At 43.9% G+C, this 27,178-nt stretch overlaps 1 long non-coding RNA gene across 4 annotated transcripts in view; it reads left to right on the top strand.

Annotated features, from left to right (window-relative positions):
- The window catches only part of LOC131831682 (uncharacterized), a 216,040-nt gene extending 196,272 nt beyond the window's left edge, over positions 1-19,768 (top strand). For all 4 annotated transcript variants that reach the window (XR_009353758.1, XR_009353756.1, XR_009353757.1 and 1 more), the window contains one exon: positions 19,523-19,768. This is a non-coding gene — a long non-coding RNA (uncharacterized LOC131831682). The remainder of the gene's footprint in view (positions 1-19,522) is intronic.
- Positions 19,769-27,178: the final 7,410 nt, after the last annotated feature.

Genomic DNA, 27,178 nt, shown 5'->3' with positions numbered 1-27,178 from the left:
TGTCTCCAGATGCCCTCTGACAGTTCGGGGAATTGCCCCTGGTGAGGGAGCCTAGACCCACCCAAAAGCAGAAGCTCTGTTGGAGGATTCTGTGGGCGTGGCTTCTGTTCCTGTTGGCAGCGGAAGGCAAGTATGGCTTCCTGGTGAAGACACTGGTGGACATAGTGGTTTTGGCCAAGGTAGCAAGGAAAACCCTGAAGGTTGTCATAATGCCCATGACTGTAGGCCAGCAATGGGTGGCAAGAGGGACTTCAGCTGGTCATGCTAGGCTCCAGAAAAAGGGAGCCAGGAGGTAGGGGAGCAGTTGCAGACTCTTCAAGAAGAGGTAAAGTGTTGGTTGAATTTTGGGTCTGGTGGAGGGAAACATGAAAGGTGTGTAGAAGTATAGGCAGGGGACTCGAATGCCACTTTTGAAGGACTAGCATGTCCCATTTGGGTCAGACTCTTGAGAATAGCCAATGAGAAGCAGCTATTCTTGATAAGGCAAGCCTCCCAGGTGGTAAGTCAATGGATTGAAAAGAAGACTTGGCTTTGAAATGTTCTCAAGATTTATTTGACACCATAATTAATGTCTCATTAGTCATAGGTATTGAAGTAGGACCTGAGAAGTTACACTACGTTTCCTTCTACTCTCATAAATTCAGTCAGATTTACCTACTCGCTCTCCCTCCTTTGATGAAAGAGGAAAGGGAGGTTAGAGAGGACCAAAGGGAGCAACTTCCAAAGCCTGTGATTAGCCCTGACTCCATAATTTAAGTCATGTAGTTCTACCATTTAGGCTCAGAAGGGAACATCATTATATCACATACTTTTCTGGGATGTTCTTCCACAAAGGATCCCTCCTTATGTCTATGCTGACAAAAACAGTTATAGCTTTTGATAAAACAATGGATAACACTATATATATATATATATATATATATATATATATATATATATAAAAAACTATATGTTATTATATATGTTTATGTATGTGTTATATATATACACTATATATGTATTTTATATATGTACAGTAAATTCTTTTTTTTTTAAGATTTTATTTATTTATTTGACAGAGATCACAAGTAGGGAGAAGCAGGCAGAGAGAAAGGAAGAGAAGCAGGCTCCCTGCTGAGCAAAGAGCTCGATGTGGGGCTCGATCCCAGGACGCTTGGATCATGACCTGAGCTGAAGGCAGAGGCCCCAACCCACTGAGCCACCCAGGTGCCCCTGTACAGTAAATTCTTGAAACAAACAGAAGACAATTCAGAAACATTTTCCAGAGTCAGTTCACATAATTCATCAGGTTTTTCTGGGTTTAGGGAGCATATGACTTTCCTTTTGTAGAGAATTATAAATTTTAAAGCAGAAAGTGATGTTAGAGGTTACGGTTCATCAAATAGCAGTCTTTTTTTTTTTTTAAGATTTTATTTATTTATTTGACAGGCAGAGATCACAAGTAGGCGGAGAGGCAGGCAGAGAGAGAGGAGGAAGCAGGCTCCCTGCCGAGCAGAGAGCCTGATGCAGGGCTCTATCCCAGGACCCTGGGATCATGACCTGAGCCGAAGGCAGAGGCTTTCACCCACTGAGCCACCCAGGTGCCCCCAAATAGCAGTCTTAATAAAAACTATGGACTATGAAAATGTTGTACGAACTGATTCTAACTTTGGAAATGCATTTGGCTGGATGCTAGGAATGTTAAATAGAACTCAAGGTTCAAAGTAAAAAAAAAAAAAAAAAATATATATATATATATATATATATATATATATATATATATTTCCCCTTCAGACTTAGAAACTGCCCTTTTACCACCACTTATTCAATAGTTTAGGAAATGTACTGTTAATTCGGCATCTTCAAGTGTTTCAGTGGAAATAAACTACTCGCCATTTGGAAAAATTGTTGAAATGTGTTTGGAGAACACTACACCAAGGTTTAGCTGGTCACAATCCAGGTTCCATATCACATTGCAAACAGGCTGCTTTTAGACCAGCTCAGCCTGTGCTTACTTTTTTTTTTTTTTTTTTTTTTTTAAGGTCATGGAAGCTGAAGGTTGAAAAGCAAACAGAAAAAAAAAAAAAAAAAAGAAAAGAACACATTTTCTTCAGCTCAGAGATAAGCAGGAAACCCAAAGAACATGTTCGTAACAATAAGACCTCAGTAATAATACTGAATAGAAAGTCAACCAAGTAGATCTGACAGAAGTCCAGGCAGATATCCAAGAGATTCTTGTGGTGAGCTGCTGAGTCATTCCCCAGGCCTCTCTGCCTCATCTGTACATTGGGGATATAAGCGATGAAGCTTGTATCACTATGAAAAGTCTGATCTCATTGGTTTGTTTTGAAAAAAAAAAAAAAGTTTACAAATGCATAGATCATTTCTGAAAGACTCCTCCTCTTGAGAGAGTTAAGAGGTAGAGTTAACACACAGTCCCATATTCTGAATGATGCATTGAAACATGCTGTTGGGATCATCATGATCACCTCCAAGTTCATTACACTTATAATCTATACTACTGCATATAGCCCCATGCACCTGACTTTACCTCTCTTCAGATAGTCCTGGTTCTGTCACTGGCCTGCTGTGGGCGTTAGGGGCAGTTACTAACCCTCTCTGAGCATTGCTTTCCTTGTCTGTCAAATGGAGAGGGAGCAGTAGGTTCATCTCCGGGGCCTCCCACTCTCCCATTCAAGATGAGTTGGCTGTCGTGTCCTGATGCCTTGCTCCACTCATTCTTCTGTGAGAGTTTCTACCCTGCTAGAAGTAAGAACTTATGGGAATTTCCCATGCAGTTGGGAGAAAGGAGAGGCTCTAAACTGGAGTGTGTGTGTGTGTGTGTGTGTGTGTGTGTGTGTGTGTGTGTCAGTTCCCAGGTGATAACAGAAGAAGGCCAGGAGGACTTGGGAAAGACATTTTGAACGCTGAAGCTCCCATGCTCTAGAAAAGCCTTGTTGCTGAGAACGACAAGGCGCAGTTTCATTCAGCACACGCCCCTGCTCTGATGAGGTGCACAAAGAACACTGGAAGATCCCGTCTTGGACGGGACGTGAGGCCTGGGGCAACTGCAGGATCTGTGTCCTCGGCTGGGACGCCGAGCTCTAAGAGTCACAGGTAGATCTGCAACAAAAACATCTGAACAAGTGCAAGAAGATTCTACAAACAGGAGGATTTGGATTTAAAATGTTAACTAGTCTCTCTCTTACAAATAAATAAATAAAATCTTTAAAAAAAAAAAATAAAAATAAAATGTTAACTAGCCAAAGGAAGACACCTGTGTATGTGGTAGGGCCTCATTTCTACGTATGAGAAAGAAGATGTTTACAAAACACAGATGCTTGGAAATGGTATCCTGAGACTTTAGGGCACAGGACTGGTGGGGCTAGGGAAGGTGAAGGTGGAAAGAGCCTTGCTTTTTTTGTAGTCTGTGAAAGAAGGAAAGAAAGAAAGAGAGGGAGAGAGAGAGAGGAGGGAGAGAGGGAGGAAGGGTCACGTGCAAGTTTCACTTTTCTAATAAAAGTACGAATTCATTCTAAACATATGGGTGAGATACGACCTGAATTGTGCAAAGTAGGAGGTTTGTGAACCGCTGCCCAAGCAGCAGGTCCTGGGAAGTCCTGGATTGCCTCCAACCCAAACATGCCCCAAGGAGAGAATGTCACGGGATGAGGAGGTTTGGGCTTCAGAGCAAGAGCCCGGCTCCATCACTGGACACAGGGCTTCATGGCCCTGAGCCTGCTACCCTCTGGGCCTCTTTTCTCTATAAAATGTGAAAAGAACACCTGCTTTGTAGATGGTGGGATGGAATTGGGCAATCAAAGAGCTAGCTTTTATTACTATTTTTAAGCGGTCGGTGCTGGCATTATAGGTCATTCGCACCCTGTGACCATTGTTCCTTGTCGACTCCTGGATCAGCCCCAACATAGAATCCGATCTAGAGGGATTGATTTTGCAGACCCTTGCAAAGCACGTGCTCCTGGCTGGGCTCTCCTCTCAATACGTTGGAACTCATTTAGTCCTCAGAAGAATCCCGGGAGGTGGGTACTGTGATTATCATCCCCCATCTTATAGGTGACAAAACAGAGGCCCAGAGAGGTCAAGGAATTCACCCAGAGGCACAGAGGCAGCAAGGGGTGAAGCCAGGATTCCGGCCCATACACTGAGCAGAGGGCCCGCCCGAAACGCAGCTGCACTGCTGCCAGTGTGCAAAACGGCAGGTAGAGCCCAAGGCTTTCAAAACAATTGTCTTTCTCAGGAGAATGTGCTAGATATCCAAGTCAGGGATCCCCCTCTGCTCCTTCTTCCCGTCCTCAGGTCTGGGAGTTAAATAAGAACTTGCAGATTCATTTGGCTTCCAGGTAGAAGCAGCAGAAGAAAAGTCCTGTGCGCCCCTCAGCCTCAGCAGCTCTAGGAACTGCCTCCTAGGCCTCCCTGAACCCAAGCTTGGGCTCCACATTATCACACTCATGTCTCTGCTGCCTCCAGGCAAACACACACACTGTTGAATTTCCCGGTGCTTACTGCCCTCAATGAGCATGTACTGGGTGCCCAGGATGCGCGCGAGACTGTCAGAGTCTAGGGGAAAGCAGGCTGAATGACCAGCTCCTGCCCTCAGGAAGCCCAAGGACTGCGACGGGAGGGCACTGGGAACAGGGAGGGCACAGGGGGATAGAAGCTGCAGTAGGAGAACAGAAGGACAGTGCTGAGTGAGTTGAGGTGCGGGGTGGGATTTAGGCTGGGGCAGGCCAGTTCCCAGTGGGGTCTGTCCACAGGAATGCATATGAGAAGAGGATACCCCGAAACCCAGACTTTCATCACCCGATCCTAAATCTCGCCCAGCATCCACATCCAGTCCTAAAGTTCACTCTCTGCAAGTGTTAGGATACCTGAGCGTGTGCCTCCGGGAGGTTAAACTGGGGGCTTTCCTGTTGTGAAAGATGGAGACCACCTCCTCCAGAAATCCTTCCAGAGCCCCTTGAGCCCGAGTTAGCCCCTTCTGGATCCCTTCTGGGTGAGTCCCCACCTTTGCCCCTTGGGCCAGTGTCATAAGGATCTACTTCAACCAGATGGGACAGGTTTGTGCTGGAGACTTCCCAGAGCACCTGTGTTGTCAGTGTGCAGCCTTCCTCCGACATAGTTGCCTGTAGATGCTTGTTTGAAGAAAACCTGTTAATGAGAACTCCAAGAAGCGTGATCTGCAAGGGCAGGGCTAGCTGCGGAGGAGAGAGAACTCCCAGGACCAGGCCCCATCCTGGAGGACTCGGACTGTAATGGGGAAGACAAAAGCCTACATAAGGAATTATGGTGTAGTCTGCGAAGGGCTAGATTGTGGGTGCGTACAGGGGGTGAGGGAGCGGAAGGGCTCAGACAGAGAAAGGCTCAGAGAAGCCTTCGAGGAGCAGCTGATGCAGAGCTGAGTTTTCCAGGGCAAGCTGGCATCCACCGGGAAAAAGGGAAAGTGTGCCCAGGTAGAGGGCCCTCGGGCATAGAATTAGGAATAGCACCAGTCTTCAGGAGGTGGCAAGAGAAGCAGTGTGTATTACTGGGAAAATGGCTGTAAATGAGCCTAGAAAAAAAAAAAAAAAAAAAAAAAAAGAGGGCAAATCAGGAAGAAGGTTGCATGTCAGACATTGTGTTTAAATACTATCTGGTGGTGGGTAATGAGAAGTCTTTGAACCATGGAGTAAGATCAGCAGCTTCCCACCATGTGAGGACAATTAGAGAGTGGCATGGAGGATGGATTGAGAGGTTGTAAACCCGGATACAAGTGTCTGATGGAAACTGCTAGAATGTCCAGGTGAGAGATGCTAGGGATAAGCAAGAAATTAACAATGGGGAAGGAAAGTATGAACCAGTGAACAATGGATTAGAGGCAAAATTGACTTATGGGAGGAAAAAGATGAATGAGTCAAAGATGATTCTCTGGCTTCTGGCTTGGGTCACCAGTTGGCTGGTTGTATCACTGTCCGGAGAGAGAACCAGGCAGGGGGACAGAATCCTGCATGGAGGGGAAGAGAACAGCTTCATTTTGATACATGTTTATTTTTAGTTTTTTATGGAATCTTGAGGTAGAATTACAGGTCTGGAAATATGTATTTGGGAGTTGTCATCCTAAAAATAGTATCTCAAGCCACAGGAGTGGGGGAAATCACCCAGCAAAGAGAAAAGAAGCCAGCCAAATGCAGAATCTTGCAGAACAAATGCCAGGTGGGTATAGAGGTGGGAGCCAGGAGGTCCCAGTGGAGTAATGTGGCAAAGCCTCATGGAAATACAGCCCAGAAATCACTATCTGTGTGTTGTTCCTGCTCCTACAGGAAGTACACAAACCCATGTCTGAACCATGCTGTGGTCAGAACTCAGGGTCCATGAGAGAAATCATGAACTGACACAGGCCCTCTGACTGTACCTTGCATCTCTCCCTCTTCCCATCTTTGCTCTGGTCCTTCAAGTTTGTGTGCAGGATGGCTGGCCCACCAAGGTCAACCTTCCTGCTAAGGTCAACCTTCCTGCTAAGGTCAACCTTCCTGCTGCATTCCTAGCACTGCTTCTGTCCTTTTCAACTCTATCACACCAACTCTGGCTTCCAGCATCAACCCAGAGCTGCTGGTCTTTTTGTTAAAGGGTGCCCACACTCACTCCTTCCCTCAGTTCCAGAGGACCAGACCCAGGATGATCAGGAAAGACATCAGGGCTTAATCTAGAAGTCATCTTCAAAGAAGCTGGAGATGAGACCATGGATGAGACTATCAAGGTAGAGTTTGAGAAAGGAGAGGAGAGGGACAAAAAGAAATTTGAGCAATGATCTGCTTTCAGGGGGCTAAGAGAGAGACCGGGCCAACAAGGGAGGCTACAAAGTAATATTCAAGAAGACTGAAAAAGAACCAAGAGAACACAGTGATATGGAAACCATGGCTGGCGACTGGTATATGAAGGAGGGGTGTTCATGGTGCCGAATCCCGCAGAGATAAAAGAAGGTAACTTGAGAACGGGCCAGTGGACTTGGCCGTGCAGAAATCAGACAACTTTAAAAGAGACATTTCCATCATGGGATGGGGCAGAGCACAGACAGGTAAAGGAAGTGGAGGCAAAAAGAAATCTCTTTGCAGAGGTATAACAGTGGAGGAAACAAGTTTAACTAGTCAATGTAATTCATTTACTTCTTAAGCATCTATTCTGTCCAATATTTAAAAAATAAGTGTCTAAAGCCGCCCCAATACCAAGTCTAGTTGAGAAGGTGAGCTACGCGGAAGATGTTGACTGAAAATATGAGACATTGCACGATTGTTTGCCATTTGTGATACCAAGTACTGTTCTCATGCCACACTTCCATCAATCTCTAATTTCCCCCAGTCCCACAGCTTCAGAGACCACCCGTGACATAAGCCCCATGTACTAATGATGACTCCAAGATGTGCCCTGCCTCCCGACCTGCCCCCCCCCCCGCCCCCAGTCTCCAGATCTGTGGTTTTCCCATCTCCACTCTCATGATTTTACCCCACGGTTCTAGAGCTGGGCTCCTGGCCCATTTAGTATGGGTACCATGACATGTGAGGTCAAATTTGGGATCACTCTACTGAAAACACATACCTTGGCTTTAGGACTTTAAGGCAGTGGTTTAAATAAACTGTGTTTCCTGGAGACCTAGACGTGACCCCTGGCTGAGCTCTAGACAAGAGCACGGAGAGGCCTTGTATATATAACACCCTTACCCTTGATTCACTTTCTGTTTCTACTCTTTGTTTTTTCTGTGACCCGTTTCTAAGTCATACTCTTGTGGGAAGCACTGCTCTTGGAGGAAGGCTGCTTGTCCTGTCTTTCCTGGCCACGGGCCTGGGGGAGGTTGAGGACCCAGAAAGGTTACTGTGGGGGGCTGTCCTGTGTAAGGCAGGATGTGGAGCGGCATCTCTGGCCTTTGCTCCTTGGTGCCAGGAGTATCCTCCTACCCAGCTGTGACAACCAAGGAAGTCTCCAGACCTTGCCGATGTCCCCTGATTGAGAACCGCCACTCCTGGTTCTTCTGCTCCTGCAAAGCCGTGTCTGCAATTACAATGACTCCTTTTTCAGCAGGAGACACCGCAACCCAGGGCCAGAAGGAGGCAGGAGGGGAAAGCCCTCAACCTGGGTTTGTAATCTCTCACCTACCCACCACTTGAGTGTCTTTTCTTCCTGCAACGCTGAACTCTCCAGCTCTGACCTCCAGGTCCTGAGTTGATAATCTCATTACAACTAATCCTGTTTACGGCCACTCTCTTGGCAGAACAGTCCTGTCGGACCTTTCCTCGCCACCCACTGTTCTCTCTGCTCCATTGTTATTGGGGACTGTGGCCTGGCTGTGTATAAGCTTTCATTGATAGGGCTTATCCTGTTTACCGGGAGTCTGCAGAAGGGCCTCATCAAATACTTCCATGCCTTCCTTCAATAAATGGCTCCCTTTGATCTGTACGAGGCAAAATAGTGTTTATCAGAAGCTGGGCTTCCTCTAGCTGATGGTGGGGACATCCTGTCCCAGAAAGCGCCCCAAAATAACACTTTCTGAATTTCAGAATATTTCCAGGTTTCTCTATTTTTGTGTGAGTTTTTTTTTTTCTTCCCCCCCCCCCCCAGGGTATCTCTTTCTGGCAAGTGAAGAAAGGGACTGATTATAGTTTTTTGGAGCCCAAGGCAATGCAAAGCTGAATGGTTTTCTGCAGGTCACCACCAGACAGGGGAGAAAGAAAAGATAGGATTGATGACAGCATAAACTTTGGAATTAAGACAACATACAAGATTAGGGCTGGCCAGGTGAGATGCCTTTGTGTTGTTAATTTAAAATTTAAGTTATCTAACAAGGTGAAAAAGAGGTCATGGGTGTTAGTCACCTGAATAACAGAATAGTAGAAGCTAGTTCAATTAGGTATATGAATAATAAATGGAATATTACAACCTTTTTAGATGTCAGGAAATTGCCAGGTGAAGGCAGGTTCACCGTCTACACCAGTGGTTCTCAAAGTGGGGTCCCTAAATGCAGCAACATCGCAGGGGAACTTGTTAAAAATGTCAATTCTCAGGCCCCACCCCTGATACTAAATTGACTGACAGCTCTGGAGGCGGGGCCAGCAATAGGTGCACAAACGTGTCCTCCCAGTGTTTCTGAAGCAGGGCTAAGCTTGAGAGCTACCGATGGACAGGAATTACTGTTAAACTGCCGGGTGCATAGGAATGACTTGGGAAACTGAAATGCAGATTCCCGGACCTCATCCCTGATTTCCTTGGTCTAGGGTGAGCCCTAGAAATGGGCCTTGTTCATGAGCATTCCAGCTTGATTTGGAGACGAGGGTCCAAGGCTCACGCTGAAGGAAGCACTGACCTAGATACGCAGGAGCAGTAGAAATTTTCCACAGTGCTTGAGTCGCGTTCTGAAGGGACTCCCTTCTCAGCTAAGAATGAGCAGGTATCACAATTCACACAGTTCAGCACCCCACCCCACCCCACCCCACCAGCGTCACCCCAGTCGTCTGGTGAAGCTGGCTGCTAGGATTACCTATTGTAGCAGGTGGTTCTTTTCAGGATTACTCGATACTAGAAGGTAGACCAGCCCCATCAGTTCCTTTCACGCTGACATCTGAAGCACTGGGCTAACTCCTAACCTGGGTTGGGCTCACACCGCCGGCGTGGAAGAGAAAGCTTTTTATCCCATTACGAGTTCCTTGAACCACAGTCCAAGATGTGGCTAGGTTTTCCCAGGAGTTTCATTTTGCACAGCTGATGCATTCCAGTCATCGCTGGGATGCATTTCCTTCTCCTCTTTCCTTCCAGCCCTTGGACTTCGCCATATGTGCATATACAGGCTCCTAGGATGAACATCCTCGTATCCTAACCCCTCTCCCAGAAGGTGGGCCTCCCACCAGCCCAGGCTCTTCTTTCTGTAAAACTGCATTTGCAAGACTGCTCTCAACTGAATCCCAGCTCAGAGAGGCAGCTGCTGAGTGACACACGTCAGCTTCTACGTAGAATATGGCTGTGATTTGCCTCCTGCCTTCCCAGCTTTATCTCCCATACCCCTTTAGATTTCTTTAGGTCTCTCAGGGCTCTGTTCTTGGCTCTCCATTAATGCAAAAGAGTATTTTTCATATGGCTTAATGTGATCTGTTCTCAACAGACTCTTTTTTTAGTCAGTCTTTGGCACTCTACAGAGATGGCCATCCCTTGTCCCCACTCACTATACCCTCTGTTTGGAACCCCATGTCGTAATGGACGGGGTTCCAGTAGAACCATTGTGTACAGTTGTGTGGTTTGTGCATTGCACAAAGACATCTGAGGGGGCAAGTATAGACCAAAATCTAGCTTGCACTCTGCTTACCAAGATGAATGCCTAACACTGCACTGTGGGCCTCTGGAAGACAGTCCACTGTTTGTTTGATTTTTTTCAACTGACAAATATTTATATAAATACATAATTACATAAGATTATCAGTTGAGACTAATGTGTTTGCTGTCATCTCACTGTTTATGTGAAAACGAAAACTTTTTGAATGCTTAAACATATTTTATAGGAACTAGTTAACGCACAGATTTTATTTCTTAGAGCAGTTTTAGGTTTACAGAAAAACTGAGCAGAAAGCACAGAGATTTTCCAAGTACCCCTACCCATCCCTCCCATCCCCCCACTGGTTTCCCCTGTTATAGTATCTTGCAGTCCTGTGGTCCATGTGTCACAACTGATGAACTATATTGATAGATTATTATGAACTAAAGTCCATTGTTTATATGGTTCACTCTGTACTGTAGAGCCTCCGGTTCTGAGGAATGTAAAGTAACGTGTATTCACCATTTTCATATCCTACAGAATCTTTTTATCAAAAATTCCCCCAAACACCCCTCCTCCCCCCCTCCCTTTTCTTCCCCAGTCCTGGGAAATCACTGAGCTTTTTTTTTTTTCCCCATAGTTTGGCAGAAGGTACATTTTCCTCTTTGTAAAGAAGAGTACCTACCAGCCAAAAGCATAGGGATACTTCTACCCGGAAGCGCATCATACTTAAAACTTAGCCACTGCCTTGCATCTATGATCAAATCCCTTTCAAGATCTTTCTCTGGGTCACTTCAGGGTGTCTCGTTTCCCTTGAGTCTCATATGCTAGTACAACCTTTTCCTGGTCAGCCTTACCTTGCGCTCCCCTTTCCCCCATTCATCCGTCCCTCCCCTTGGCTGACCCGGTGCCATGTCAGTGCTATCTAAAAGAACTTTCTGCAGTGATGAAAATGTTCTGCATCTATGTGGGTCAAGGCAATAACCACTAGATTCGTGTGGCCATTGAGCACTTGAGATGTGGCTAGTGAGATGGAGGAACCGAATGTTAAAATTCTATTTAATTTTAATAATTTCAACAGAAGGGGCACCTGGGTGGCTCAGTGGGTTAAAGCCTCTGCCTTCGGCTCGGGTCATGGTACCGGGGTCCTGGGATCCAGCCCCGCATCCGGCTCTCTGCTCAGGCGGGGAGCCTGCTTCCCCACCCCCCTCTGTCTGCCTCTCTGCCTACTTGTGGTCTCTGTCTGTCAAATAAATAATTTTTTTTAATTTTTAAAAAAAGATTTAAATAATTTCAACAGAACTAGCCCCGTGTGGCTAGTGGCTATGGTATCAGACAGCACAGGTCAAAATGTTTGCCTCCTCCAGATCACCCTCTATGAGAGCATTCATAAAATTTCCCCCCACATTCTACATGAAGTCTTTGCAGTCCCCCTCGAATCTTCCCTAGTTAGGAAAGAAACAGAATCCTTCCTGACCCCTTGCTGAAACACAGAGCTCCCGTGTTCCTCACACCAACTTTGTGTATATTCTGCTCTTAAAACATCACAATAAGATAGCTTACAAAATTTATTTAATTTATGAGGCCCTTCCATATTCCTTGTCCATACAGGTGAACATCTCCCTCTGTTAAATGTTTTCTGTTCCAAACTCTCTACTCCCGGAAACCAGAGTAGAACTACATACCTCGTATTTTAGTTGGCAATAACTACAAGCTGTTGTTAGTGTTGATCCGTGTCATTGTAGATAATTGTGGCACAGTATTTAAGGCATGAAAAAAGGAGAAGATATGACAACATCCAAAAGGACATGAAGATTTTCAGTTCCGGAGTCAGCACCAGGTGAGTAAGGATCTCCAGGCTGAGGCGCTGGGGAGGCTGGAGTTCTCAGGGCATTTGTGCCACCAGCGGGCCCATGACATTAGTCATATGGCTTCATCTCTCAGGGACTCAGCTTTCTCCTGCATGCTATGCAGGCTTCTCACCAGATGCTCCAATTTAAGGTCTCTCCCAGATGAAAACACTCCGTGGGTCAGAAGTCGTCTGGGACTCCCTGGGAAAGTTAAAACAAGAATAGTTCACAAAATCCCACCTCCACTGCCCCCTCCCCCATGTTCGGGATGAGCCCATCAACTTTGCTAAGGACTAGACCAAAACAATATTTCAAGAGCCCACAAAACCCAGGTCAGAGTGAGTCATTGGTCCTGACGACGGCGGCGAAACTGACCGCAAAATTTTGTGTATATTCTATATGGTATCCTTAAAACAGCTGCACAAACCTTTTATTGCCAGTGCTTTGAACAGAAATCAACATAGTCTTTAATCCAATTTCTACATTCCACAGATGAAAAGTGGAAGTAGAGAAACGGAAGCCCTGGCCGAGGAGCTTGTACCTACGTGCCCATGTGAGTGGTCAGTTAGATGCCTGGCCTCGGTTACATAAGCAGAGGAAATCTCTGCATATAAAAATAGGGTGAGTTGTGCTGAAGTGAAGTCTGTGTTCTGGAACTCTGTGCATGTAATTACTGCTTAGGCTTCCAAGCGAAATGATTTGCTAATGGCCATTGAAATGTGACAGGCCCCAGAGTGAAATAATTGATTGATTCATAACTTGGGAAGATCTGAGGAGATTGTCCTCAGCCAAACACCTCACCATTTTCCCTTTCTGTCCTGACACCGCATGCCTGCTGCCCCGTGGGTACAAAAGGACAGTGTGGGACCAGTGACAGGAGGACAGAGCCCCACAAACCCTTCCGTCCTCCAGAATCCTTGCCACCATTGCCATTAGACATTTGTGTATATCCCCACTCGTTCGCTGTCTCTTTTGGCTAGACTGAAAGTTCCAGAAAGGGGGTTGTTCCTGAAAGTTCCAGGGGTTGTGTCCATTTCTGCTCAGAGCCTGGCGTGCAGTAGGGAGTCAACAAAAATCTTTTGAAGAAATCCAGTAAGCCATTTGCAGTCCCTGCAGTCAGATCCTGGCCTTGGAGCCGGTATTCTCAGACAAGCGGCTTTCCTGTCTATGCCTTAGTTTCCTCTTCTGTAAATGAGCATAATAATGGCATCGACTTGATTGAAGAACTGTGAGAATTAAGTGAGATAATACATACAAAGAGCCCAGAACGGTGTCTGAGACGTAGTGAGGACTCCATACGTGTTAATGATCTTTAATGATGATGGTGATGACGATAAGTGATGTGTAACAAGCACTTCATAAATGATAGTCCTCCTTCTTATTATTACTACTGTTCTTGAAAGAGTATTTGCCCATTGGAATATCAGTTATCCAGAGGCCTTCAAGTATATATACGATAATGGGACCACTGCATTTCCCTTTAAAGGCAATGCCAGGCACAGGGGCAGACACAGTGTGTCAAAGTAGACACCAAGATAATGTTCACAATAGTGCGTGAGTATCTAGGGCCCAAGGGGAGTTACAGAACCTTTTACCCCCTCCCTACATACATCCTTCTCTCATCAGCGTGTTCCCTCCGCCCTCTAGTCATCTCCATGTGTCCAATTCTCCCCGAAAGTCCCAGCTTCAAATGAGCCTCCCTTCTAGGATCTCGCTTCTCATCATGGTTAAAAGATGCTTTTCAGGACACCTGGATGGCTCAGTGGGTTAAAGCCTCTGCCTTCTGCTCCAGTCATGATCCCAGGGTCCTGGGATCGAGCCCCGCGTCAGACTCTCTGCTCAGCGGGGAGCCTGCTTCCCTTCCTCTCTCTCTGCCTGCCTCTCTGCCTACTTGTGATCTCTGTCTGTTAAGTAAATAAATAAAATCTTTAAAAAAACAAGATTTTTTTTTTTTTTAAAAGATGCTTTTCAGTAATCTGTTCTCTTGCGGAAATAATTTATTGCCAGAAAGTAAACAATAGAAGCCTATATTCCTTTATTCAGGAAAGGAAGGGAAATCAAGAGAAAAGGCTTGAGGCTAATTCCAGGTCCTACATTTACTAACTGAGTCACCTCTGGTAAGTTACTGGATTAACTGTGTCTCAGAATAATATCAGGTGGGAATCCTAAGATGTGCTCTACCTCCTGGGCTTATGAACATTAAATGAGTAGGTAAAGGGCCTAGTTCCAATGAAAATAAGAGAGTTTCTAAAATGTGAAACAGAAATTTTTGCCATGCCCCCCACCCCACCCCCACAACTCTAGCTATTCTGAGCTTCCAAACTCATCTGGGAGATTCGGCTAAGGGCTTCGGCTAAGGGCTTTTTCCTTTCTCCCCGACTCCCTCTCTGAAGGGTGGGGCTACTTCCTGTTGGAGGACAAAGAACAAGGGAGCACACACAACACACACACTTTCTTCTTTGCCTTCTGACTCCTTTTCTAATTTGTAAATAAAACTGGAATAATGCTGTAATTTAATTTCAATATTTCTCATATGCTGTTCTTTAATGGAATGAGGTCATTAAAATCTTCTCCTTACCCACTACCCAAATTTCTGGATTTAATGACACTAGATTTGAATATTATGGTGTTTTAAGGAACAAGTTTTGGCCCGTATAATTTGGGATTTGATTTCATTTATTTGAGAACTGTTATTAAAATCAAATTTATCTTTAAGCAAACCTACTTTGATCCTTTTTATTCTTTTTCTTTTTACAATTAAGAAACATTCACTTTAATATTCATCTTTCTTTGAACTATGCATTATTAGTTCTTGTTTGAACATGACCTAGCAAGATCAGTTAGTTAGCTTATAAAAAAAATAAATTCAGGACAGGGTTAGCATGATGCTTAAAGAAGAAAGTATCCCAAAGAACATAATTATAAAAAGCTCCTCTGTGCAAAAGTAAAATTAATACTAAGAAATGGTGCATGAGCTGATCCGTTTTTGTTTTTTTTTTTTGATGGATAGGATATATAAAAACTTTGCTAAGCTGTAGATTCATGGTTTAGACAGATGATTGGATAGATGATTTGGAAAGTCAAATACAAAGCCCAGAGCATTTCATAAACCTTACTAGAGCAAACTGACTTCTAGAGAAAATTTTGAGGCAAATTCCCAAGTTCAAGTCATAATGTAGCTTTCAACTTATGAGAAGACTTTCCTGAGCATTGAAAGGACTCAGTGTGGCAGGTGCTTGATTCGTTTATAGGGCTTTGAGGCCTTTTTAAAAAGGTACTCAAAGACCAAAGCAAATATAGCCTCTGAATTTTATAAATATTTTATTTTTTTACTTGTCTGTCTGAGAAAAATCAGATATACTGCGGATAACTCTAACTACATACAACTTTTAACCTAAAAGAAGGGGGGGGGTACAGAGAAAAAACATGCTTTGAGATTTAGTTAGAATTGAAAATTCATTACCTTTCTAAGCGGCAATGACTTCTGTGGAGCTTGTCAACAATGAGGCTGGTTAAATATGTTTAAAGCTGTGGGGAACAATTGGGTAGTCTCCTATTGTGTCACACACCTTGTTCTTAGTTTCCAGATCATTTCCCTCAAACCCCTTCGCCTTCCCTGCTTCTCCCTCTGCCTTTGCCAGGAGCATCTCCCCACTCAGAGAGAAACTGCTCTGCTGCATGGCCCCAAGAGCTTGGTTCCCAGGACAGATGCCGGTCTCACAGTTTTACCTGTGTGATCTTCAGCTAGTGGCTTAACCTTTTAACCTCAGTCTACTGATCTGCAATAGCGGACTCACTCCGCAAGGTTGTTGTTAGAAGCGAATCATACAGTGGGGACTTTGCTGGCAGGACAATGTTTTCCCCAGGGTCCCCAGTTGCAATGAACTTTCACTTTGACATAATAGTGCAATAGGTCAAAAATCAAGTGGCCTCTGGGACATGTTTTAATAGATGGGGTCAAAAATAGATTTCAGATTCTAGCCTCTGAGAAGGAACAGAAAACAAGTTATACCTCCAAAGGCAAGAGCTTTTGAATCCCTAATGTGGGTCCTGGTACATAGGAAGCACTAGACACATGTGTTTTGAGTATTGTTTAGTGGAGTTGATAGAGATAAGGTACCCAGACTAGAATGAAGCTGGTAAAACTAGAAGATAGTAGAGAATGATGGGTTGAGAATAAAGAATGGGAGTCAAGCACATTCGGTTCGAATTCTAGCTCAGGAGTGACTTTAGACAAAGGTGCTTAATTTTTCTGAATCTGAGTTTAAATCTTCTTCCTATTCCACACCCCCAAACACGCATGCACACATGCACACACACGCACACACACACACACACACACACACAGGCACACAGAGACATACACAGACACACATGCACATACACACCCACAGACACACACACAGATGTACATACAGACAGATACGCACAGGCACACACACACACACACACACAGAGCAATGACAACACCCCCACTCTGAATGGCTTCATACCGCATCCAGGACAATGTCCTGGCCACCAGGTCCTCTTGTCGTTCTCTCCCTGGTTGTCTCAGCTCCAGCAATAGTGGCCTATCTTCCAGCAATAACCGCCCAGGGCTCTCGGGCACCTTCGTGCCCTGGGCTCTCCAACAACATCTTGTCTCATCTGTCCGGAATGATTTGTACGCCCAGCACCAGGACCACGTCTCCCATTACCTGAATAACCCCGAATGTCTGACCGTAAACATCATTTTCCCAGTGAGCCTTTCCCTTCCTTTTCCATGTCTTGATTAGGGCCCCTGTTACATGCTCCATATTGCCTCTTCCTGAGCCATCGCCACACGGCAATGTCTCTTCCCCCAGGAGACTCCAGGAGCTATAAGTGTGTGTGTAAAAGACAGCCCTGGTTGGAGGGGTAGGTGCGTCATGACTGCTACAGTCCCAGGGTCCAGCCTAGTGGCTGCTCGGAACCCTCACTGACTGGATGCGTGAAGGACGATGCCATCAGGACCCTGCCATCTGCTACAGGCTATGGGGGCCCAAGGAGAGCACGTCTGTGGAGAGTTTAGAATAACTCTTGGCACGTGACAAATGTCTCAGTCAATGGTGGCTGTCATCATTAAAAAGAATGTGTAAGCGATGAATTTGTCTCATTTCTAAATGCTTTGGTGGGCATGTCTTCAGTAAGAGAGCTGAAGGAAGATAAGCAAGCTGCCCTTTTGTGCCCAAGCTTCGGATTCCTATTTGAGAGTTTTAGGATAGAATGAGATGAAACAATGAGCCAAACCCAAAATTGGAGCCAGGACAGAAACGGCTTTGAAGTGATAGATCTACGGTGATTATAGGTTAGCATGGGTTTCAGGTCTGGCTATGCTCCAGGTGCAAACATCTATGACCCAGTCCATCAACCAGATGTTACCATTTGGGGGAAGGTTTTTTTTGTTTTTTGTTTTGTTTTGTTTTTTTAATAGAAATGTGATCTATGCCTATAGAACCCTCCCTGTTGGCACTTGCAAAATGACTGCAGTGAATATTGTAAAAATACAATTTGCAGAAGATAATTATGGAATCCACATGAAAGCCTGATACTTGAATAATAAAATGTGGATACTGTAGCTACAACTGGAATTTTAAGGTAGGATTTTCATGACAGAGACAAGACAGGATTATGTAAAATTTAGTGTGATAAAGTCACATCTTTTTTATTAAAAGACTATAAATAAGTGTGAGACTTCTTTTATTTTCAGCTGACCAGGTTTCTCTTTCTCTCTCTCTTTTTTAAAAGATTTTATTTATTTGTCAGAGAGAGAGAGAGAGCGCACAAGCAGGGGGAGCAGCAGGCAGAGGGAGAAACAGGCGAACCTGATGCTTGAAGTGTTTGTAGCTCATAATGCCATGAGGGACCCAGGTCATTCTATCTTTCTGATCTGCTATCCCTAGTGCTTCATGTTCCAGGATGTTCCAAGATGTTTGCAATAGTTTGGACATCACATCTGCTTGGAGAAAAGGTAGAGAGGGTCATGTATCTGTCTCCTTTTAACAGGAAATTCAAAGGCTTCACCAGAACTCTCAGGCAAACATCTACTTATTTCTCATTGCATGGGAAAGTGAATATTTAGCTGGACGAGTGTTTAGTGATGAAAAAGAGGGAAATGTGTCTTAGATAAACAGCTACTAGTGATGCTACTCTTGGCTTAGTCTTCATGCTATCCTAGTTGCTATTGGGAAGTGGGGAAGGGGGTCGACATATGCATGACTGGTCACGCTCCCTTGGTAGGAAGTAGGTGAGTAAGTGAAGATTTGACAGACCATTTCTGGTCCATCAGAGCTCAGCTAGCAAGGGAATTCATTAATAATATTTTGCCATTAACTTATACTCTAACAACTATGATGTTAGCTAGAATAAGGGATCTAGCCATTCTGAGCTGAACTACGTGCTGTCCTACACAAGATGAGTGACTAAGTAACCACTTGCAATGGTTCGTAGGTGACCCTGTATGACTGCGTGTCCCTCCCTGCTGGAAATAGCTGGGCCTCCCGATGTCCAGGCTGGCACCCAGCCTTCTTGCCAAGTCGGAAAGAGATCTGAAAAGTCCCATTCCATTCCATTTGCAGAAGCCACCACAGCATTTCTTCTTCTGACCGTAATGGGAAGCACATGGAGATCATTGAACGTTGGGAGCCCTTCTATGCTCAAATTATGTTTTTCAAACAAGGGCTATGATAAAGTAACCTCCAAACATGACCCTGGCAAAAGTCAGTAGCCTTTGCTTATTCTGGCCACGTTCCTGGTGCAATCCAGGGTTCTGGGAAGATTTACTTTAATTACAACCTTTTTTGCCCTCTTTTTCTCCCGCTTACACTCATGATTTCTTACATAACATGTGTTTGAGTTAGCAAAACTGAAAATTTTTATTCTTGAGCTAATTAAATAGATGTAATATGCACTTGGCCTTCTTTTTGTTAGAAGATCTGGCCAAATTAGCATGTTGTACTGTTTTCCTAAGGCACATGAAACTTCAATTCCCTTTAATTCTTTAGTTTTTATGTCGCAGTGAAACTTTCGTTTTTGTTTTCCATGGCAAAGACAATAAAAAAAATTATAGTATCTTTTAAATTTTCTTTAGCCAAATAATACCCTATGAAGAATATTTCCTCTAAAGCCTTTTTCTTAATTTACCAAATGGTTCTCTTGAGAATTGGATGGTTTCCAAAAAAGTTTTTGCATGGAGCTTATATATGAAAGTTAAAATTCACATTAATTAACTCAGAATTTATTGGCTAATACTAGAAATACTACATTCTCCATGAGTCATGAAAAGAGTAGGATGCATTAAAATACCAGATTTTAAAAGTATTTTCAATTGTACCACTTTGTTTACCACAAAATGTGTGAGTCACGATTTTTGCCTTCTGTTCAACAGCAGCTCAACGTAACCAGCATTCATTGAGCACCTTATGTATGTGCAAAGGCCGTCTGCTCAAGGAGAGAAACTGGACAACACAACAGCTGCTCTCACAGGATTCTTACTCCATTAAGAGGAAAAAGGCATGTAAGCAAATAATTACAATACTATGTGATAAAACACAACAATAAAAAGATATACGGGGACAGGATATTAACTCTGTTAGAGGATGGTAAAGAGAAGGCAGTGGAGAGAGTTCAAAAGGAAGGTGACATCTGATTAGAAGCTTTTCTTGATTGGAGGGGGTCTGAGGGAGTGCCCAGAACATTCTGGGCAGATGGAAAGCAAGGAGGGGTGTGTAAGTGCGGCTGAAGTGCAGGTAGGGAGTAACCTGGAGAGCCTGAACTAAGTGCTGGTGACGGGATGACAGGGGGCACATTTGCAATACTTTGGAGGTAAAACTGAACACCCCAGTCATTTGTTTAATTAGAATCTTCCCAAAATGCTACCAAAGAGGAGACTTTTTGATGGTTCATCAGGATGATTTTTCGCTGGTATTGTCTTTTCAGTAGATAACCCGACCTTAAGGCACAATCTGTTTTCATTTGGATATTACATGCCTATAAACACCCAAGGCTATATGCATCCATAGTATCTTTTCAAGGCATTTATTCCAGTTACGTAGCAATGGACTAATCGCAAAATAAGAAAGTGACATCCTATTTGGTGGGCACAGAGAAAACACCAAACTGGCTTTCTCACTGGTCTCCTTTCTGCCTGCATGAAGGAGTTACTTGGTCACCTCCCACTGCATATTAACAAAAAAGTGTTCCCAACCTGGCCTATAAAAGGCTAAGCAAAACAGCTCCATTCATTCATGCTGTTGACCCGTTCTGAGCGCTAGGGTGCTTGGAACCAGGAATAGAGACATCCAGAAGTTGTGGTCATGGCTGCTGAGAGAAAGGGGGATGTGGACAGATATTCTCAGTGCAGCAGGACAAACACCTTATTAGAAGTGCAGCCAGAGTCCTGAGGGAATGAAGCAATGTGACCAGACTGCCTGGTGACAACGGAAAAATTTCACAAACAAGGTGACGGTAAAGCTTTGAAAGCTTTGAAGAATGGGGAAAAGGAGGGACGTGGGATGGCCTTTCAAATGTAAGGAACCATGGAAGACCTTATTATTGTTTCTAATTACTTGTTCCATCTCCCTGGGAGAGGTTTTTATTTCTCTGCCCCAGTTAAGGTCAAGTGTGGCCAAGAAAATGTGAGTGGAAGTGTTTGGTACCCCTTCCGAGTAAAACCTTAAAGAGCCGTCATGACATTAAAGACTTACTCTTTTCCCTCTATTGCATGAAAAAACCATTTCCAGAAAGGGGCTGCTCATTCAGGGTGGGTCTCTGAGCCAAAGAACACTCTTGGTGTAGAATGGACCTTCAAACAAGTAATACAAGCAAGAAAGAAAACTGTGTTGTTGAAAACTACTGAGTCCTGGAGGTGGTTGTTATAGGAGCATAACTAAGGAAAGCTGACCAACACGGGAGCATTACAGGCAAAGGCAAGGAACTAGGAATGAGTATGGAGTGTCTGAGAAATGATGGTGAGTTTAGCACACCCCAGAGCGTAGACTCGGGGTTTAGAGCCTGTGTGGCCAAAATAGGACCCAGAAAGGGAGTTGGGAACAGATTTTTGAATGGTCTTGTGTCCTTCTGAGAAAGCTGAACTTTCATCTTTAAGGCTAAGAAGCCAGTCAAGCTGAGGAGTGACATGATAAAATTTGCTTCTTGGAAAGATGATTCTAATGGGAGTGGAAGGGGACTAGTACCAGCAGAATCAGCTAAAAAGCTGTTGTAATGCAAATAACTAACACTGCACATTTCCAACGTGCCAGGCATTTTGAAGGTATTTATCAAAGTAATCCTCATAATAACCTTACTTGGTAGGTATTATAATGATTCTTGTTTTATATATAAAGGAGGAAACTGAGGCACAGAGTGGTTAACTAACTTGGGTCACTCACTCCATAAAAAGCGGTAGAATTGGAATTCCATTCCCTGCCGACCCGGTGCCCAAGCCCACACGCTTCACGGCCACACCACCCTCTCAGAATCCAGACAGATGATCCCAGCATCTGAACTGAGGCAGTGTGCGCAGATAGTGGGAGAAGGTATCAAGTCTCCTATTTCTGAGAGTGTCCAGACGTGGGCGTGAGTTGGAGCCTGTGGATGAGAGACATGGAGGGGCCAGAAAAAATGTCTCCCTCCCTTTTTTTTTTTTTAAGATTTATTTATTTATTGGACAGAGAGTTCACAAGTAGGCAGAGAGGCAGGCAGAGAGAGAGGAGGAAGCAGGCTCCCCGCTGAGCAGAGAGCCCGATGCGGGGCTCGATCCCAGCACCGTGGGATCATGACCTGAGCTGAAGGCAGAGGCTTAACCCACTGAGCCACCCAGGAGCCCCAATTTTTTTTTTTTTTTAAACTTAGGAGATCAAATAGGTGGTAAGATAATGAAGAGAAACAGAAAATGAAAATGAAGAGTTTTGCTTGGGATACACTAAATATGCAGCACCAGGTAGAGATGACCCATTGGCATTAAATATGATCCTGAAGCTCAGGAATGTTGGGGGTGGGGGGTCGGGGGACAGACCCAGGCTGGGCAGAAGGCCGGAGGGCAGAGCAGAGAGTGAGTTGAGAAGAGGACCAAGGGCAGAATAGGGAGAAACCCATTCTGTAAGGAGTAGATCTAGGAGGAAGAGCCAGGCAAAGATTGAGAGGCAGTGGTAAGGGAAAAAACGGTGTCCCAGAACAGAGGCTTAAAAATGACTTAACACTGGAAAAATTGGAAGCCAACTGTGGCCACTTCTGTGGTATCATGGCCACATGACGCGTCCGCTTACACAGCGACACAAACATTGTGCATCACCGGCGTCCTAGCACAGGTACTAGAATGCATCGGGTGGGGGCAGAGAAGTGGAAAACAGCTTCCCCAGCCAGGACTCTCATAGCCTTGACCACATTTATACTTATTATAACTATAGAGCTGCTAATGAACTTTTGAAATACCAGCTTCCCATCAGTGGAAAGAAATAGTACATTGCTTCAATTTACAGGAATTGCCTAACTCCAAACATGGTAATGAGAAAGATTTAAAAGTAAAATCCTTTTCTGGAACACTCTAGTACCTGGAAGAACTGGCTTATTAGAGTCACTTCTTATGTGATCCCAAGTATTATTAAATTTCATCAACCTAAAATAGTTAGAATAATATCAAAGATATTTGCATAGAATTCTCCAGGTTTGGGGGTGGCTTGGTACCATATCATAATTTTTTTTAACACATGAAAAGCTTGAAGCCACACAGAATTTATTATGCAGTCGTCTCTTAGGAATGGCACACATGCATGCTTTGTAGTAGGGGAAGAAGAGAATATTATTTCATCCACAACACAAATGATGTCCAAGACCCCTGAAATTGTTACAGCCTGTTGAGATGGTGTTTGAAAAGGGTTCCATGGAAACAAAGCTTGGGAACACGGGGTTAAACAATCTTTCCTTTCCCCCATTGCAGGGCTCTAGGAGCCCTGAATATGTTGGTTTGCCCTGTGTAGCTCTAGAGATGGAGGTAGTATACAGTAGCCCCCAAACTTATCTGACCATAGGGTCCCCATTTTTTTCCAAGAACACATGACCTATTATATTGAATGTCCTATTGATAGATTATATTTCTGTTCAGAGTGTTTGCTGCTCCTTCCTACAGTGTCTTTTCTTTATAGGCCCATCCTTCCCTACTTCGCCGAATACAGGAGCAGCTTTGGGACCTGCTTTAGCTGTATAATCTGGCTATAAGTAACATGGGTCCCTTTTGAGCAGGCACTTTAAGAACTGGCCTACAGTACACATACGCTTTTTACCCTCTGCTATAACACCAGCTATGAGCCACATAAAGACTGTTTCAAAAGCCCAGAGTTCTGGAGTGTCCTGTGATGGAAATGTAATAATATAAGGAACAAACTGTTGACACTGTAAGCCATTCATATTTTAGGTCCTTTGTCACCACAGCTAGCTTAGCCTACACCAACTCCATCCTTCCTGTAAGCATTTCTAGATTACATGGACCTTATGCTTTTTATAGGTACACGCATTCAGTTTCAATTTTATAAATGATGAGATGTTCTTAGAATTTCTCTCTTGGTTCAGCCAATAACACTTGAAAGTGAATTAAAATATATATATAATGCTCAAACTCTTGTATGCCTAGGAAATTACCTGGAATTACCAAAATGGACATTCCCAGGCCCAGTTGTCAGAAACTCTGATTCAGTGGGCTTGGAGTAGACCCAAGAAATCTGAATTTTATGCCAGTCTCCCAAGATATTACTAATACAAATGGTCTATCAACCACACTGTGGGGGGAGGGGTATTGCTCTAAAGTTACTCATCCGAGTATCAGTTATAGGTAGCATGCATTTAAATAAATGCCATTTCCATTTAAGGAGGCACAATAGAGACTCCTCTTTTGAATGACTAGGGGGCACGTGTGAAATCAGTTACATCGCATTTTTGTTTATATTCATTATATTTCATTGTATTTTACTGGAAAATATTTTATGCACAAAATGGTACTCATGTTTGAATGCCTTCTTATTCAGAAAGCCTGACTCTAGGTGACCCTTGGCTCATAAAAAAAAAAAAAATCAATCTTCTCTAAAAAAAATTTTTATTATTGATGAAGATCAAGGGCTGTTTCTATTGTAAGTGACTTAAACCTAATTCAAACCACCTTAAGCAAAACAAATGTATTGGTTACAGATCTAAAATGCACATAGTTTTGAGAGAATGAAGTTTGTTGCTGGTTAAGCAGGCAGGACACGTTAGAACTAGAGACCAGAACTGCCTTTGGGAAGGTGCTGGGAGTGGGGGATGTGATTAAGAACAGGGCCACATGAAGATTCTGGTGGGAGAAAGACCTGGCAAACAAGGCACCACCTAGAGAGCGAGGGGACAAGTGAAGGGATAGTCTATGTAGGTGATTTGCACCAGGGAAGTTTGGCAAGTTATGACCAGGCAGAAGTCTTGGTGGCTGGTTTAGAAACTAGGGAGGTAGACAGAATGTCTACAGAGTATCAGTTAGTTGGAATCAAGGTTTTACTTACATTTGGATCTGGATGTTCAAAAGTTGGCTTCAAGTATCTGTATTTTTCCATCTCTCAGTTCTGCTTTCCTCCTGTTACTTCACTCTCAGGAAGACTCTCCCATGAGGAACAAGATGGGGACCCTTAATTTAGTAATCCCCAAGCTGGGTCTTGTTGGTCTGGCTTGGGTCAAGGCCAATCTTTGGCTCAATCATTGTGGCCAGAGATGCCCGTTTGGCCAGAATTGGGCCATGCGCCCATCTCTGCAGACAAAGATGAAGTTACAGTTATCTAAATCACAAAGGTTTCCCAAAAGGATATTGGGCCACTGTTCCCATCAGCCAGGGGGCAATGAAGACTGTGCAGGGAAAATTCAATCTGTCCACTGTAGACCTCATGATACTGTTCCTACTCTGAATTCTCAATCTGACAGGAAAGGGAACTTGCACAATGGATTTTTCCCCCCCAAGGGGAAATGAATGAATGAATGAATGAATGAATAAAGCAAGCAATTTCAAAACAAGCAAGCAAGCAAGCAAAGCAAAATGTTTGAAGTAAGCAAACCATATCTCTTTCTTTCTGGGAAAATATCAGAGACCACAGTTATAGACCACAGTTAGGTCTAATTGCGGTTATAAGAACCTGTGTTTTCTACTCCAAGGCTGCCTATTAGAAAAAAGAAAGAAGAAAACAAAATCCTTGCTTCCTTAATAAAACTTTTACAATAGATGTGTTGAACCTACATACTTAAAAACCTTGCTTTAAATTCACTATTGTGTAGTTTTCATGGAAGCCAGATTTTCTACACATGCACCCATTTTTTTTTTTTTTTTTTTATGTGAGAGAGAGAGAACATGAGAAGGGAGAAGGTCAGAGGAAGAAACAGACTCCCTGCTGAGCCCACAGCCTGATGTGGGGCTCGATCTTGGGACTCCAGGATCATAACCTGAGCCAAAGGCAGTCACTTAACCAACTGAGCCACCCAGGCACGCCACACACATTCATGTTTAAGGAGGAAAATGCTGGCAACTTCTTGTCCTATTAAATCAATTACTATTGGCAAGAATCAGAGCCATTTTCTACAGAGTTCTCAAAGTACCATGGAGAAAAGTAGTTCAGTCTTCATTATCACTTCTATTAACTCACTCATGATCTTTGACCAAGAAGATCTGCATCAAGTCTCTTTACAGAAAAAGGTTTTGGACTGTGCTGTGCCTTTCTATTTACAGCTAATATTTTCATTTGTTTAGTATTATTGAACCATTTTAGGGTAAGGAAGTTTGTAAGCAAAGTTATTTCTCCATTGACCTATTCTTTTACCTAAAGAAAACTTCCTCTCCTTGTCCCTCTGGTATAATGAGATTCCCATTCTTGTATTTTTGTTTGTATACGCGGTTAGTATGATGCCTTGCATACAACGAGTGTTCAATAAATGTCACTAATTAATGACTCAGCCCAAGATTATGCCACCATTCACTGAAGCATTGTGGAGACATTTCTGAGACAACTCAGAGCTCTGCCAAGCTCTAGATATTTGGACATTTTACCAGACTTGGAAAATTCCAAAAATGAGATTTTTTTTTAAGTGCGTTTCTTTTATAGATAATCAAAACACAACAGCTAACTTTTATTTGTTAATGCTCAGAATAAAAAGTGAAGCACAATTGATAAAGTGAGGTTTATTTGGGAAAACTACTAACTCCTATCTGGTGGTTGACAGCTTTGGCAGTCAAGAGTTCAACATCTGACTGCAGAGAAATAGCTCTGATGCACGTAATCCATATGTAACTTATGTAATCATGCAGATCGAGCAGTGTCTGCCCTTTCTCACTTCACAGTTCCTCTTCTGAAGAGCTGTTACAGTAACAAGTGTATTTATCATTTTCAGACCATTGTGGAAAGCACAGAACCAGCCGGGAAGTCAGACTCCTGTCCTGCCCCGGCAGCCCATGGGCCATGGCCATGGGGATAAATGGCTGCTATCCCACATGGCATTTGGGAACTGAGAAGTTCAAGGGCACGGAGGGCTTATCTGTGTCAGCCCCTTCCTTTCATAGCTCGTAGGGAAGCTGCTGGAAGCCAGAGTGGGGAGAGAGAGGAGGGAGGAGGGTGAGTTGGCCGCATCCCATGGCCAGATGTCCAGAAACCAAATCATAATAGTCTTTTCAAATGGTGTCCTTGAATTCCTTGAGCTATTCATGAAATTCTTTTTTTTTTTTTTTTTTTTTAAAGATTTTATTTATTTACTTGAGAGAGAGACAGTGAGAGAGAGCATGAATGAGGAGAAGGTCAGAGAGAGAAGCAGACTCCCCATGGAGCTGGGAGCCCCATGCGGGACTCGATCCCGGGACTCCAGGATCATGACCTGAGCCGAAGGCAGTCGTCCAACCAACTGAGCCAGCCAGGCGTCCCTATTCATGAAATTCTTATAACCTCAAATATCTGTTTCTATCATCAGTATCAGTTCAAGTCATGGACTCCACGGACAGTTTGGGAGACAGTCTTCAATTTTATCATAGACGAAGGCATTATGGTCCAATCAA

Source organism: Mustela lutreola, chromosome 5 (genome assembly GCF_030435805.1).
Source record: "Mustela lutreola isolate mMusLut2 chromosome 5, mMusLut2.pri, whole genome shotgun sequence".
In the NCBI taxonomy this organism is placed as follows: domain Eukaryota; kingdom Metazoa; phylum Chordata; class Mammalia; order Carnivora; family Mustelidae; genus Mustela; species Mustela lutreola.
This window is presented reverse-complemented; position numbering and strand designations above follow the sequence as displayed.